Below are 16,288 nucleotides of genomic sequence, written 5' to 3'. Positions count from 1 at the left end.
GTGACTGAATGGTCGGCTGACTCAGTGGCACTTGACTATCTGACAATTTACCTGACTTGCTTATCGACTGGTGACTGTCTTGTTGACTGACCGGCTAACAGAAAGGTTGACTGAACCATTGGGACTTGACAGGTTAACTGACTTGCTGACCGACTGGTGACTGAGTGGATAATTGACTGGTGACTGACTGGCTGCCTCGCTTGTTGACTGAGCGACTGACTGAAAAGTTGTCTGACCCAGTGGTAGTTGACTGGCTATCTGATTGGCTGTCTGACTTGCAAACCGACTGGTGAGCGAGTGATTTATTGATTGCTGACTGACTGGCTGACTGCCTGATTGACTGACTGGTCGACTGAAAGGTTGACCTACTTAATATTACTGGACTGGATATCTGACTGGTTAACTGACGGTGTACAACTGGTGACTGGTCAGCTAGTTAACTGGTGCCTAAGTGACTCGTTGACTGAGTGGCTGATTGAAAGACTGAGTGACTCAATGGTACTTGACTGGCTATCTGTCTGATTAGTCGACATGCTGATCAAATGGGGACTATGTCGCGAATAATTGACTACTGACTGACTGGCCGACTGGCTGGTTGACTGACTCGATTAATGAATGGTTGACTGGCTCAGTGGCACTTCACTTGCTATCTGACTGGTTAACCAACTTGGTGACTGACTTGTGACTAAGTGCCTAATTGAATAGTGACTGAGGTGCTGACTGGCTGGTTGACTGATTCACTGACTGAATGGTTGGCTGACTTAGTGGTACTTGCTTGGCTATCTAACCAGTTAACTAACTTGCTGACCGACTGCTGACTGAGTGACGAACTGCCTGGTGACTAACTGGCTGAGTGTCTTGTGGACTGACTGCATGACTCAATGGTACATGACTGGCTGTCTGACTAGTTACCTGAGTTGGTGACTGACTGGCGACTAAGTGCCTAGCAGAATGGTGATTGAGATGCTGACTGGCAGGTTGACTGAGAGAGTGACTGAATGGTCGGCTGACTCAGTGGCACTTGACTGGCCATTTACCTGACTTGCTGATGGACTGCTGACTAATTGGCTAAGTGCCTGGTGGACTGACTGGATGACTGAATGGTTGACTTAGTGGTACTTGACTGGTTATCGTACTGGTTAACTTACTTGCTGCCTGAGTGCGATATTAACCGAGTGGCAACTGACTGGTTACTGACTGATGGTTAACGGGCTGATTGTTAACTTGCTGACTGACTTGTACCTCAACGGCTTACTAACTGGCTAACTGATTGGTTATCTAACTGCTTGAGTGACTGGTTGAGTGAGTGGTTTTCCGACTGACTGAGTTAATGGTTACTGACTGATTGACGGGTAAACTAACTCACTGGTACCTGACCGGCTGACTCACTGGTTGAGTGACTCGCTGGTGCCACACTAACCCTCCGACTTGTTGATCGACATGGTGACCGACTACCGACGGGCTAATTGACTGGTGACGGACTTGTGAACTAACTGGTTGGTACCTGAGCGGGTTACTGAGTGTTTAACTGACTGACTGAGCTAAAGGTTCCTGAGCCGAGTCGCTGACTGATTGACTTACTCACTGGTAGCTGACTGGCAATCTGACTTGTTGACTGACGCACTGACTGAGAAACGATTGGCAAACTGACGGGTAACTGACTGGTTAAGTGGTTGACTGACTCACTACTAGCGGACCACCCTATTTTCTGGTTCTACTTGGTTTACTATTCACTGGTACCTGATCCGCTGGCTAACTGGTTCCCTGACACACTGGTTTATGAACGGCTGACTAACTGGGTCCCTAACTGCTTAACTGACTGAAAGACAACGATTACTGACTGGCGACTCACTGATTCAGTGACTGTCTGACTAGTTAATTAAGTCACTCGTGGCCGACTACTGACGGACTGTCTAACTGACGATTGAGAAATAGGCTCACTGACTAATTGAATGACCCACTAGTACCTGACTAACTGACTGACTGGTTTACTAACTAGTTGACTGAATGATGACTCGCCGGCTGACTGACTGCTTGACTGACTCTATGATATTTGACCGGCTGACTGACGGCTTGACCGACCTACTGTTACTTAACTGGAATCCTGAGGGGTTGACTGCCTTACTGACCGACTTGTGACTCATTCATTGATACTTAACTCGGTTACTTCCTGGTTGAGCGACCTATTGACTTACTGGTTAAATGACTGGTTGACTGGCTAGGTGATTGACTTGGTGACAGACTTATTGGTGGGTGATTACTGTCTGACCGTTTAATGGGCTGACCTAATCACTGGTACCTGACCGACTGACCGTTGACTACCTTACTGAGCGACTGGTATTGGACTGACGAGCTGAGTGGTTACTGACTTGCTCACTGAGTGGCCGAGTGATTGACTGAGTGACAGACTTGCTAGTACTTGACCGGCTGACAAACTGTTACGCTACCTGGCTGACCCATAGGTGATTGACTGGCTTAGTGACTAGTTTACTGAGTGGTTGAGTGAATTACTGGTATCCTTCTGTGTATCTCAATGGTTGACTGAGTTGCGGACCATTAATAAATGCACGGCTAGGTGACTATCCGACTTACTGAAAGTGACCAGTTGACTGATTGGTTTACAACCTCACTAACGGACTGGTGACTGACTGAATAAGCGACTAGTGACCGACTAGCTAACAAAGTGGTGACTGGCTGACTGGCTGACTGACTGGTCGACCTCGTCAGTGGTACCGGACAAGCTGACGGACTAGTTGACTGACTCATTGGTTGCTGACGCCTATCTGACTAGTTGACGGATGGGTTGACTGACTTGCTTACCGACTGGTGACTGATTGGCTGGGTAAGTGGCTGGGGGACTGACTGGATGACTGAGTGGTTGACTGACTCAGTGGTACTTGACTGGTTATCGGACTGGTTAACCGACTCGACAACCGACTGGCGACTGCGTCGCTTTTTGAGTCGTGACTGACCAGCTGATTGGCTGGTTTACTGACTCTCTGTCTGAATGGTTGAGTGACCCTAGCTGAGGTTGAGGTTGAGTCTGAATGGTTGAGTGACCCTATTTCATAGTCGGTGCGTCCGTCAACAGGTCAAATGGCCAGACAGCTACCATTGAGTCAGTCAATCAATCAGTAAATCGGCTGAGGAACCTTTAACACACTCAGTCAGTTAAACATTCAGTATCTCGCTGAGTTACCAACTAGTTAAATCAGAATTCCGTCACCAGCCAATTAGTTTGTGGGTAGTCGGTCACCATGTCAGTCAACAAGTGAGAGGGCTAGTGAGGCACGAGCGAGTCACTCAACCAGTCAGTCAGCCAGTCAGGTATTAGTGAGTTAGTTTACCCGTCAATTAGTCAGTAACCATTAACTCAGTCAGTCGGACAACCTTTCACTCAACTAGTTACTCAAGCACCTAAATAACCAATTATTTAGCAAGTTAGTCAGCCGTTGAACTAGTTAACAATCAGCCAGTAAACCATCAGTCAGTAACTAGTCAGTTGCCACCCGGCTAACATCGCACTGACTGACTGGCTCACTGCCTGATTGACTTACGGGCCGACTAAAAGGTAAACTTTCTTAATGGTACTGGACTGTTTATCTGCCTGGTTAACTGACTTGGTGTACAACTGGTGACTGGTCCGCTAATTCACTGGTGACTAAGCGACTCGCTGACCAAGCGGCTGATTGAAAGACTGAGTAAGTCAATAGTAATTGACTGGCTATGTGTTTGGTTAGTCGACGTGCTGATTAAATGAACCCTACGTCACTAATAAAATTACTACTGACTGACTGGTCGACTGGCTGGTTGACTGACCCGATTAATGAATGGTTGACTGGCTCAGAGGCACTTGACTTGCTATCTGACTGGTTATCTAAGTTCGTGACCGACTTGTGACTAAGTGCCTCGTTGAATGGTAATTGAGATGCTGACTGGCTGGTTAACTGAGTAACTGACTGAACGGTTGGCTGACTCAGTGGTCCTTGCTTGGCTATCTAACCGGTTAACTAACTTGCTGACCGACTGCTGACTGAGTGACTAACTGCCTGGTGACTAACTGGCTGAGTGTCATGTGGACTGACTGGATGACTCCATGGTACTTGACTGGCTGTCTGACTAGTTAGCTGAGTTGCTGACCGACTGGCAACTAAGTGCCTTGCTGAATGGTGATTGAGATGTTGACTGGCAGGTTGACTGAGTGAGTGACTGAATGGTGGGCCTACTCAGTGGCAGTTGACTGGCTATCTGAACAGTTACCTGACTTCCTGACCGACTGGCAAATAGCTGGCTAGGTGCCTGGCGGACTGACTGGTTGACTGAATGGTTGACTTTCTTAGTGGTACGTGACTGGTTATCAGACTTATTGACTTGCTTTCTAAGTGCGATGTTAGCGGAGTGGCAACTAACGGGTTAGTGACTGATGGTTTACTGGCTGATTGTTCACTACCGACTTCCTGGTTGAGCGACTGATTGACTGACGGGTTAAATGACTAATTAACTGGCTGCGTGATTGACTTGCTGACAGACTTATTGGTGTGTGATCACTGCCTGACCGTCTAATGGTTTGAACTAATCACTGGTACCTGACCGACTGACTTGTTGACTACCTTACTGAACGACTAGTAATGGTTTGACTAACTGAGTGGTTAGCAAACTGCTCACTGTGTGGCTGAGTGACAGACTGAGTGACAGACTTGCTAGTACCTGATGGGTTGACAAACTGTTACGCTAACTGGCTGACCCATAGGTGATTGGCTTATTGACTAGTTCACCAATTGCTTCAGTGAATCACTGGTATCCAACTGTGTATCTCAATGGTTGACTGGGTTGCTGACCCATTAATCAATGCACGGCTTATTGACTATCTGACTTACTGACAAGTAACCAGCTTACTGGTTGGTTTACCACCTTGCTAATTGACTGGTGACTGACTTAATGAGCGACTTGTGACTGACTAGCTAACAAAGCTGTGACTGGCTGACTGGCTGACTGGCTGACTGACTGGTCGACCTCGTCAGTAGTACCTTACCAAATGACTGACTAGTTGACTGACTCATTGGTTCCTGACGCCTATGTCATTGGTTGACTTATGGGTTGACTGACTTGCTTACCGACTTGTGGCTGAGTGGCTGAGTGAGTGGCTGGTGGACTGACTGGATGACTGAATGGTTGAATGACTAAGTGGTACTTGACTGGTTATCGGACTGGTTAACCAACTTACCGAACGACTCGCGACTGCGTCGCCTTTTCCGTTGTAACTTACCAGATGACTGGCTGGTTTACTCACTCGTTGTCTGAATGTTTGAGTGACCCAGTCCACTTTTACTGGTTAACTGACTGGTGAACTGAATTGCTGGCCGACTTGTGATTGAGTGGCCAATTGACAGGTGATTGACGGCCTGACTGAACGATTGACCAGTTTACTCTCTGAATGGGTGACTGTTAAAGTGATATTTGTCTGATTAATTGACCTGCTGAGCGATTCGTTACTGAGTGGCTAATTGAATGGTTACTGACTGGCTGACTGCTTGGTTGTCTGACTGGCTAAATAAAGGGTTGACTACCCTAATCGTACCTGACTGGGTATGTGACTAGTTAACTGACTTAGTTACCGACTGGTGACTGCGTGCCTAATTGAGTGCTGATTAACTGGCTGACTGAGAGGTTGACAAGCTGAATGGTATTAGACCAGCTATCTAACTAGTTAACTAAGTTGCTCACCGAGTGGTGACCTGGAGGCTATTTTAGTATTGACTGTCTCGCTTGTCGACTGACTGGGTCACTGACTTATTGGTACTTGAGTGATTATTTACTTGGTTCACTTATTTGCTCAGCTAATGGTTTACTGATTCACTGGTACCTAACTGGGTATGTGACTGGTTAACTGACTTGCTGACCGACCGGTGACTGCGTCTTCCATTGACTGGTGACAGACTGGCTGGTTGACTGACTGGATGACTAAATGGTTGACTGACTCAGTGGTACTTGACTGGCTAACTGACCTTTTAACTGAGTTGCTGACTCACCAGTGACTGGCTGGCCTACCTACTGGTCACTCACTGGCTGGATGACTTATTGTATGACTAAATGCTAGACTGACTCAGTTGCACCACACTAACTATCGGAGTAGTTAAGTGACTTGCTGACCATCAATTAGCCCGTCGTTTTTCAGTCAGCATGTCAGTCACCAGCCCATTAATTACCAATTCACCAATCGGTGAGGAAGTCACTTAACTACTCCGATAATTAGTGAAGTGCAACTGACTCAGTCGAGCTTTCAGTCATACAATAAGTCAACCAGGCAGTAAGTGACTAGTAGATAGGCCAATCAGTCACCAGTCCGTGAGCAACTCAGCTAACAGGTCAGATAGCCAGTGAAGTACCAGTGAGTCAGTCAACTATTTAGTCATCCAGTCGGTAAACCAGCCAGTCAGTCACCAGTCAGTGGGTGAATTAGTCACTGATCGGTCAGCAGGTCAGTTTACCAATCAGATACCCAGTCAAGTAGCGGTAAATCAGTGAGCCATTCGCTGTGCAAACCAGCTAACCAAGTAAATAGCATACCAAGTACTTTTCCGTCAGTCAAACAGTAAGTCACCCAGTCAGTCAACAAGCGAGACAGTCAACACTAAAATAGCTTCCAAGTCACCGCAAGATGAGGACCACAGTTAACTTGCTAGATAGCCAGTCTAGTGCCAGTCACTCAGTACTCGATTAGCCTGGCAGTCACTAGTCGGTAACAAAGTCAGTTAATCAGTCACATAGCCAGTCAGGTACCATTGGGGTACTCAGCCTTTCAGACAACCACGCAGTCAGCCAGTCAGTCACCATTCAATTAGCCATACAGTAACGAATCACTCAGCAGGTCAGTTAACCAGAGAAATATCACTCAAACAGTCACCCATTCAGAGGGCAAATTAGTCAAACGGCCAGTCAGGCCATCAGCCACCCGTCAATTAGCTACTCAATCACAAGTCTGCCAGCAAATCAGTTAGTCAGATAACCATTTAAGTAGGACTGCGTTACTCAAACATTCAGACAGCGAGTCAGTAAACTAGCCAGTGAGCTGGTCAGTCACGATTCAAAATACCACGCAGTCGCCAGTCGCTTGGCAAGGCGGTTGACCAGTTCGGTAACCAGTCAAGTAACACTTCAATCATCCAGTCATCCAGTCTGTCCACCAGCCACTCACCCAGCTTTTCAGTCGCCAGTCGGTTTGAAGGTCAGTCAACCCATCAGTCGACCAATCAAAGAGGCCTCAGGAGCCAATGTGTCAGTCAACAAGTCAGAGTGCGGTCAGGTACCAGTGATTCCGTCAACCCATTAGACGGAAAGACAGTATTTACCCACTAATAAGTCTGTCAGCAAGCCAATCACCCAGCCAGTCAAAAAGTCATTCAACCAGTCAGTTAAAGAGTCGCTCAACCAGAAAGTAAGCGAGTTAAGTACCAATAAATGAGTCAGCAAGGATGTCAAAATCTCAGGATTCCCGTTAAGTTAGTCACTCGCCAGTCAATAATCTTGAAGTCGTTCAGTCAGTCAACCAGTTAGGAACCCAATTAGTCAGCCGTTAAGGAACCGGTAGCTCAGTCAACCGGTTAGTCAGCAGATCACGTACCGGTGAGTTAGTCGACAAGTCGGTCACCACGTCACCATACACGCATTTAAGAAGTCAGTTAACTGGTGAGTCAACAATTCGTCAGAAGTTTAGTTAACCAGTCAGCCGACCACATAGGGAACCAGTTAATAGGGTGGTCAGCTAGTAGTGCGTCATTCAACCAATTAACCAGTCAGTTACCAGTTAATTACCCAATCGATTCCCAGTCAGTGCGTCCGTCAACAAGTCAGATCGCCAGTCGGCTACCAGTGATTTATTCAATCAGTCAGTCACCAGTTAAAGGCTCGGGAACCTTTAACTCAGTCAGTCAGTTAGACATACAGTATCCCGCTCAGGTACCAACCAGTTAGTTCACATGTCCGTCACCAGTTAATTGGTTCGTCGGTAGTCGGTCACCATGTCGGTCGACAAGTCGGAGGGCTAGTGAGGCACAAGCGGGTCACTCAACCAGTCAGTCAGCTGGTTAGGTATCAGTTAGTTAGTTTACCCGTCAATCAGTTAGTAACCATTAACTCAATCAGTCGGACAACCACTCACTTAACCAGTCACTCAAGCAGTTAGATAAACAATCAGTTAGCTAGTTAGGCAGCCGTTGGGGTATAAGTAAGTAAGCAAGTTAACAATCAGCCAGTTAACCATCAGTCAATAACCAGTCAGTTACCACTCGGTTAACATCGCGCTCAGGCAGCAAGTCAGTTAACCTGTACGAAAGACAGTCAAGTACCACCAGCCAGTCATCCACTCAGTCGACCAGGCACTCAGCCAGTTAGTCACCAGTCGATCAGCAAGTCAAGTAACTGGCCAGATAGCCAGTCAAGTGCCACTAAGTCAGCCGACCATTCAGTCACTCACTCAGTCAACCTGCCAGTCACCATCTCAATCATCATTCAGCTAAGCACTTGGTCGCCGGTCGATCAGCAACTCAGGTAACTAGTCAGACAGCCAGTTAAATTCCATTGAGTCATTCAGTCAGTCCACAAGACACAGTCAGTTAGTCACCAGGTTAGTCGGTTAGTCACTCAGTCAGCAGTTGGTCAGCAAGTTAGTCAACCGGTTAGATAGCCAAGCAAATACCAGTGAATCATTCAAGCATTCAGTTATTCACTGAGTCAACCAGCCAGTCAGCATCTCAATCACCATCCAACTAGGCACTTAGTCACAAGTCGGTCACCAAGTTAGTTAACAAGTCAGATAGCAAATCAAGTGCCACTGAGCGAGTCAACCATTCATTAACCGAGTCAGTCAACCAGCCAGTCGGCCAGTAAGTCAGCAGTCTATTATTCGCGACCAATTGGGGAGGAAGTCGACTAACCAGACTGATAGCCAGTCAAGTACCATTGAGTAAATCAGTCTTTTAATCAGCCATTCAGTCAATGACTCACTTAATCATTAGTTAATTAGCCGATCATACACCAGTTGTTCAGCAAGTCGGTTAACCAGTCAGATATCCAGTCCAATACCAATAAATCCATCAACATTTCAGTCGGGCAGACAGTCATTCAGGCAGTCAGCCAGTTAGTCAGCATTCAATGAGTCATTCCCTCACCAGTCGATTCGCAGATGAGACAACCAGTCAGATAGCCAGCCAAGTACCACTTGGTCCGACAACTTCTTAGTCAGTCGGCCAGTCAACCAACCAGTCACTCACTAGTCAATTAAGTTAGCCTGTCAAGTGCCAATGGTTCAGTCAACCTTTTCTTTAGCCGGTCAGTCAACAAGCCAGTCACCAGTCAATTACCTTCAGTCACCAGTCGGTAACCCGGTCACTTACCCAGTCAGATGGCCAGTCAAGTACCATTGAGCAGTCAACGTTTCAGTCATCTAGGCAGTCGACAAGGCAATTAGACACTCATTCACGAATCTGTCACGAAGTTAGGTAACGAGTCACCGCCAGTCAGCTTCAACACACTGATTCAACCAATCAGTCAGAGTCACTCGTCACTCAGCAACCGGTAGGTAGTCAGCCAGTGTGATACCAGCTAGTATGTCAACCAGTCAGTCAGCCAGTTAGTCAACTTTGATATGCCAGTCACTCACCTGTCGGACAGCAGCTTAGTAAAAAACAGTCAACCAGTCGGTCAGGCAGTCTCTAAGGAAACAATGAAATGTGGTTGATACTTGATGTTTCCTTGGGAATTTGGCCAGAGAGTGAAATGGGTCACGTCTTGCTCAGTTCACGCTGAAAACACGGTTATGCAAAAGGTATCCGCAAGAAACCCACAAGCAGTTTATTTTACTAGATTGCATTAAAATCTGTAAGAAAATACTTAAATTTGCTTAATACCCGGTTTTCCTGCAAAACTTGGTTAGAGGGTGAAAGGGGTCAAGTCTTGCTCAACTCACGCTGAAAGCATGGTTTTGCAAAATTTATCTACAAAGAAGCCAGAAGCAATCTCTTTGACGACATTGTAGCGAAATCTAAGAGAAAACGCCAGAATTTGGTTGAGACCCGATCTTTCCTGCAAAATTTGGCCAGAGAGTGATATGTGCTAAAGTTTGCTCAGCTGTGGCTCAAACCACGATTTTATGATAAAGTATCTACGAACAAGCTAACTCCAACTGTTTTCATCAGATTGTATTAAAATTTATAAGGAAACACTAAAATTTGAATGAAACACGATGTTTCCTGCGATATGTGGCCACAGAATGGAATAGTCCGTCTTTCTCAAATATCGCTGACAGCTCGGTTTTGCAAAAAAGTAGCTGCAAACACGTCAAAACCAAGCTTTTTGGAGAGAATTTGTTCAAATTTCTTAAAAAAAAGATGTGATTGATACTTTATGTTTCCTGGCATATTTAGCCAGAGAGTGAAATGGGCCAAGTCTTGCTGAACTCACTCTCACAACAGGCGTTTGCAAAAAGTATCTGCAAACAACCAAAAAGTAATTTGCTTGACTAGATTGCACTGATCTCTGTAAGAAACCACTAAAATTTCCTTCATACCTGGTCTTTCCTGAAAATCTGGCCAGAGAGTGAAATGCGTAAAGTCATGCTCAACTCACTCTGAAAATACGCTCCTGCAAAAAGTATTTGGAAACAACCCAAAAGCTCTTTTTTTACTAGATTGCATTGAAATCTGTAACAAAACACAAAAATTTGCTTAAAATCCGGTGTTTCCTGCAAAACTTGGCCAGACAGTGAAATAAGTCAAGACTTGCTCATCCCACGCCGAAAACACGGCTTTGCAAAAGGTATCTGCAAAGAAGCCAAAACAATTTTTTTGACTAGATTGCATCGAAATCTGAAAGACAACGCTAAGATTTGGATGATACCCGATCTCTCCAGTAACATAAAATTTGTTAAGTCTTTCTCAACTCAAGCTGAAAAGACAGTTTTCCACAATGTATCCACAAACAAGCCAAATCCAAATTTTTGGACCAGATTGTAATGAAATCTATAAGAAAAAACTAGAATTTAGTTTAAACACGATATTCCTGCGAAATATGGCCACAGTGAGAAATGGGTCAAGTCTTGTTCAACTAGGGCTAAGAACTCGGATTTGCAAAAGGTATTTGCAAACTTGCCAAAACCAATTGTTTTCAATATATCATTACAAAATATGTAAGGAAACACTAACATTAGGGTTGAGAGTTAGGATCAGGGTTAGGGTTAGGAATATGGATAGTATTCTCCTACATGCTACCTTCAGAGTCTAATCGGGTTCTGTTGGGGCAGCATGCCAGGAAATGGCACGGGGTAGTTGTACGCGGAAAAGACGTAGCATACATAGAGTTTTGTCTGCGTTGGGCAAAATAAAAGAGAAGGCCCGATGGCTCGGCGACCTTTGATTGGGCCGCCTTGACGGCTGAACAACGAGCCAAGGCGCAATCTTTTGGTGCCCTTTCACTGTCTGAGCGTTCAAAAGAACGGAGGGTGCGGCATCGTCCGTTGGTGGGAGAGGCTTGTGGCCGGAGCCTGAGTTGTTTTATTGGCGACTGACTCCAATATCGGATAGCTACCTTGTGTATCCTGCCAGTAGTCATATGCTTGTCTCAAAGATTAAGCCATGCATGTCTAAGTATAAGCACTAGTACTGTGAAACTTCGAATGGCTCATTAAATCAGTTATCGTTTATATGATTGTACCGTTACTACTTGCATAGCCGTAGTAATTCTAGAGGTTACAGTTGCGAAAAGTCCCGACTGTCTTCGGAAGGGATGTATTTATTAGAGTAAAAACCAATGTAGATTTTGCCCGGTGTTGTGGTGAATCATAGTAACTAATCGAATCGCACGGTCTTTGCGCTGGCGATGTTTTATGCAAATATCTATTCCATCAACTGTCGATGGTAAGGTAGTGACTTACCATTGGTTGCAACGGGTGACGAAGAATTAGGGTTCGATTCCGGAGAGGGAGCCTGAGAAACGGCTACCACATCCAAGTAAGGCAGCAGGCGCGCAGATTACCCAATCCTGACTCAGGGAGGTAGGGACAAGATATAACAATACAAGGCTTTTGCAAGTCTTGCAATTGGAATGAGTATAACCTAAATCCTTTAACGAGGATCCATTGGAGGGTAAGTCTGTTGCCAGAAACCGCGGTAGTTCCAGCTCCAATAGCGTACATTAAAGTTGAGGCAGTTAAGAAGCCGTCAATTGGATCTTGGGATAGCCCGGCCGGTCTGCCCCAAGGTAGGTTACTAGCCAAGCGTTTTGTCCTCGCAGAGACTTGGTGTGCTCTTACCTGAGTGTGTTCGGGATCTGAAACGTTTACTTTTAAAAAATGAGACTGTTCAAAGCAAGCCAGTGCGGGAATACGTAAGCATGGAATAATGGAATAGGACTTTGGTTCTAAAAGGACGTAAAGACAGCAGAGTGACAATAACTCTCAAAAAAGAAACAACAACTTTGAATTTAAATTTACAAGACATGTTTCGACATCAAAAGATACAAACTCCCAACATCGAAAGATAACATGAACTTCCCTAAGGTTGTTAACTGGTTGATTTCATGTACAAATGAAAACGTGTCGCGGACGTTGTATTCACGCGGGACATGTGGCTCTAGAAGATTACAAAGGATTTTAGATAAATTGTAAATGTAGGTACCTACTGAAGATAGTATGGGTCGAAAAGGAGGTGTTTCATTAGGCTGCCGAGCCTTGTGCATTTTAGGTAGCCCATAAAACCTGGCTGGTTGAGAACCAGTTGGATAGATATCACACATATCTTTTTCTAAGTGGCCCTTATTTTTATGCGCTCTTAAAAAACGTTGTAATTTACCCTCCCTTTGTAATGTAGGATCGTTATCATTAACCTTAAACTTAGAAGTGTCTCTGATAATGGAAAAAATACCTTCTTCGTAGACTTTCCTGTCCATGAATATCAAGCTATTTCGTTTGTCAGGCTTCAGTATTACAATGTCCTTGTTCTTCCTCAAATCCTTTAGTATCCTACATTTCTTTAAGTCCGCTGCAGAAGGTTGGTGGGAAGAAATGTACGAATGGGCAAGATGAGAAAGGTCTGCGACCAGTTTTCCCTTTAGCCCTCTGTCGAGTAGATTTCTGACCATGGTGCGATTAATCAGCTCAAAACAAGACAAGACATCCGTTTTGCTTATGTTAGGAGGACAGATAGAGTGTGAGGGACCATATTTAAGTATTTCCAATTTTTCGGACGTCAGATTGTGCGACGAGAGGTTGGTGACTGTCTCCGTTGAAGCAAACGGTAGAACCATGTTTCGCGTTACACTTTCTAAGTGTCTTCTCGTGAGTGGCGATAACACTTTTCACAGCCTTCTTTACATTATATTTAAGAGTTCCATGGAGGATGTATCCATCGATGTTGCTGACAATGCCATTGATATGCACCGCTAATCTGTCTCTTACTATGGTTAACTTGCAGAGTTCCTTTCTTCGTTTGGCGAAAGCACTTCTTAATAGGCGTTTTCAAATAGCATGTACATCATATCTACTTATGTTAGGCAGTTGAAAACAGATGAACATCGGAAACACATTGAAGGATAAACAGTTTTTAAGAAAATTCAAATCCAACTCAGCTTTGCTTACTTCGGTAGAAGTATTCTCAAAACTTCGCATATTCACAAGCACCTGCAATCATCAAGGGCCTGTCTTGACTCTTGTGATACTGAATCTTTCACGATCTTAGATTCTGCCGCTTCAAAATACCAAATTAAGATCAAAGAGGCATTGCATATTAAGTGGGAAAAACCCATCCTTAATCAGCAATTGAAAAACCTAGAATTGTCTCTTTCCTTTTAATTATGTTGTTCCTTAGTCTTGTAATCTATTTTTATTATTACTATATTTATTTAGTTATTTTCTGATCTAGTCAGGCGCGTGCTAATTACATTTTTCGCGTTTTTACATTCAAATATAACGTAAGCCCGGACACGTTGTGTGTAACGTCCCTTAATTTATATTCAAATGTACAACAGTTAAATGCTCATTTCCAACTGAAGATGACATTACAATGTCATGACATGTGTTGTAAATTTAAATTCAAAGTTGTTGTTTCTTTTTTGAGAGTTATTGTCACTCTGCTGTCTTTACGTCTTTTTAGAACCAAAGTCCTATTCCATTATTCCAGGCTTACGTATTCATGCACCGGCTTGCTTTAAACACTCTAACTTTTTCAAAGTAAACGTCCCAAATCCCGAGCACCCTCAGGTAAGAGCACACCCAGTCTCTGCGAGAGGGAAAATCTCGGCCAGTAACGTATCTTCGGGTAGACCGGCCGGGCTATCCCGAGATCCAATTAGGGGCTTTATAACTGCAACAACCTTAATATACGCTATTGAAGTTGGAATTACAGCGGTTTCTGGCAACAGACTTACCCTCCAGTGGATCCTCGTTAAAGGATCTAGGTTGTACTCATTCCAATTACAAGACTTGCAAAAGCCTTGTATTGTTATATCTTGTCACTACCTCCCTGAGTCAGGATTGGGTGATCTGCGCGCTTGCTGCCTTCCTTGGATGTGGTAGCCGTTTCTCAGGCTCCCTCTCCGGAATCGAACCCTAATTCTTCGTCACCCGTTGCAACCATGGTAAGTCACTACCTTACCATCGACAGTTGATGGGATAGATATTTGAATAAAACATCGCCAGCGCAAACGCCGTGCGATTCGATTAGTTACTATGACTCAGCACAACACCGGGCAAAATCTGCATTGGCTTTTACTCTAATAAATACATCCCTTCCGAAGACAGTCGGGACTTTTGGCAACTGTAACCTTTACAATTATTATGGTTATCCAAGTAGTAAGGGTACAATCAAATAAGCGATAACTGATTTAATGAGCCATTCGAAGTTTCACAGTACTAGTGCTTATACTTAGACATGCATGGCTTAATTTTTGAGACAAGCATATGACTACTGGCAGGATACACAAGGTAGCTATCCGATATCGGAGTCAGTCGCGAATAAAACAACTCAAACTCCGGCCACAAGACTCTCCCACCAGCGGACGATGCCGCACCCTCCGTTCTTTCCAACGCTCAGCCAGTGAAAGGCCACCTAATTATCGCGCCTTGGCTCGTTGCTCCCCCGTCAAGGCGGCTTTATCAAAGGTCGCCGAGCGATCGGGCCTTCTCTCTTAATTTGCCCAGCGCGGACAAAACTCTATGTATGCCACGTCTTTTCCGCGTACAACTACCCCGTGCCATCTCCTGACATGCTGCCCCAACAGAACGCGGTTAGACTCTAAATATAGCATGTAGGAAAATGCTATCCATATTCCTAACCCTAACCCTAACCCCAACTTTAATTTATACCTATCCCTATGCCTAAAAGTTATCAAATTAACCCTAACTGTAATTTTATTCCTAAACCTCATCGTAATATAACCCTAACCCTAACCTAACGGTTAAAAGTTATCCTAAAAGTTATGCCTAAAAGTTATAAAATTTAACCCTAACTGTAATTTTATTCCTAACCGTCATCCTAATCTAACCCTAACTCCAATCTAACCGGAGTTTAATACTATCCATATTCCTAACTGTAATCCTAATTCTTCCCTAACCCTATCCCCTGAGGGCTACGGCTAGGGTTAGTAAAATTTCTCTAGGCTCATCCATCCAATAATTTATTCTTACCCCAACCGTATAACGCTAACCCTGACCCTAACGCTAAACCATAATGTTAGTGTTTTCTTACATGTTTTGTAATGATCTGTTGAAAACAATTGGTTTTGGCAAGTTGCAGATACCTTTTATAAATCCGAGTTCTTAGCCTGAGTTGAACAAGACTTAACCCATTTCTCACTGTGGCCACATTTCGCAGGAAACATCGTGTTTAAACTAAATTCTAGTTTTTTCTTATAGATTTCATTACAATATGGTCAAAAAAATTGGATTTGCCTTGTTCGTAGATACATTGTGGAAAACTGTCTTTTCAGCATGAGTTCAGCAAGACATGGCAAATTTTTACTCTCTGTCCAAATGTTGCTGGAAAGATCGGGTATCATCCAAATTTTAGCGTTCTCTTTCAGATTTCGATACAATCTAGTCAAAAAAATTGTTTTGGCTTTACAGATAATTTTTGCAAAACCATGTTTTTGGCGTGAGATGAGCAAGTCTTGACTTATTTCACTGTCTGGCCAAGTTTTGCAGGAAACACCGGGTGTTAAGCAAATTTTTGTGTTTTGTTACAGATTTTAATGCAATCTAGTAAAAAAAAAGCGCTTCTGGGTTGTTTGCAAATACTTTTTG

General features: G+C 44.3%; 2 pseudogenes; one reads left to right on the top strand and one right to left on the bottom strand.

Moving 5' to 3' along the window:
• Positions 1–11,580: 11,580 nt before the first annotated feature.
• Positions 11,581–12,471, top strand: LOC148723537 (small subunit ribosomal RNA; annotated as a pseudogene; the record flags this gene model as incomplete).
• A 1,610-nt stretch (positions 12,472–14,081) lies between these two features.
• Positions 14,082–14,971, bottom strand: LOC148723536 (small subunit ribosomal RNA; annotated as a pseudogene; the record flags this gene model as incomplete).
• Positions 14,972–16,288: the final 1,317 nt, after the last annotated feature.

The sequence above is a fragment of the Stylophora pistillata genome, chromosome 9, assembly GCF_964205215.1.
Source record: "Stylophora pistillata chromosome 9, jaStyPist1.2, whole genome shotgun sequence".
NCBI lineage: Eukaryota > Metazoa > Cnidaria > Anthozoa > Scleractinia > Pocilloporidae > Stylophora > Stylophora pistillata.
The sequence above is the reverse complement of the archived record's forward strand: the minus strand, read 5'-3'. Positions and strand labels throughout refer to the sequence as shown.